Below are 424 nucleotides of genomic sequence, written 5' to 3'. Positions count from 1 at the left end.
GTCCCCCCCGGGGGCGCGGGGCCGGGGCTGTGATGGCCGAGGGGTGAAGGCGTTGGACTCGAAATCCAATAGGGTTTCCCTGCGCAGGTTCGAATCCTGCTCACAGCGACAGATTTTACCCGCTGCCCCAGCCCTGCTCCGTATCAGGGAACCTGCTCTCAGGCAGCCCCAGGAGAGTGAGGGAACGTAAGGCAAGGAGACATGGACCACATGCCCTGGGGCCAGGTGAGGTCCAGAGGGACCACCTGGAGAAGCTGGGGACCCACAGCCATGGTGGGGTGTCTGTTGTGGGGTTATCTGTAGGTGCTTGTATCATTGGGCCATGGACCAACTGGGACCCACACCCAGGGCTGTGGGGCCAAGGGGGAGGGCTGGGGAGCCCAACACAGGCTTGGGATACCATTTCCTGTGTGAGAGGGCCTGG

Source organism: Egretta garzetta, unplaced genomic scaffold (assembly GCF_000687185.1).
Source record: "Egretta garzetta isolate BGI_Z169 unplaced genomic scaffold, ASM68718v1 scaffold875, whole genome shotgun sequence".
Classification (NCBI taxonomy): Eukaryota; Metazoa; Chordata; class Aves; order Pelecaniformes; family Ardeidae; genus Egretta; species Egretta garzetta.
Note: the sequence above shows the minus strand (reverse complement) of the source record.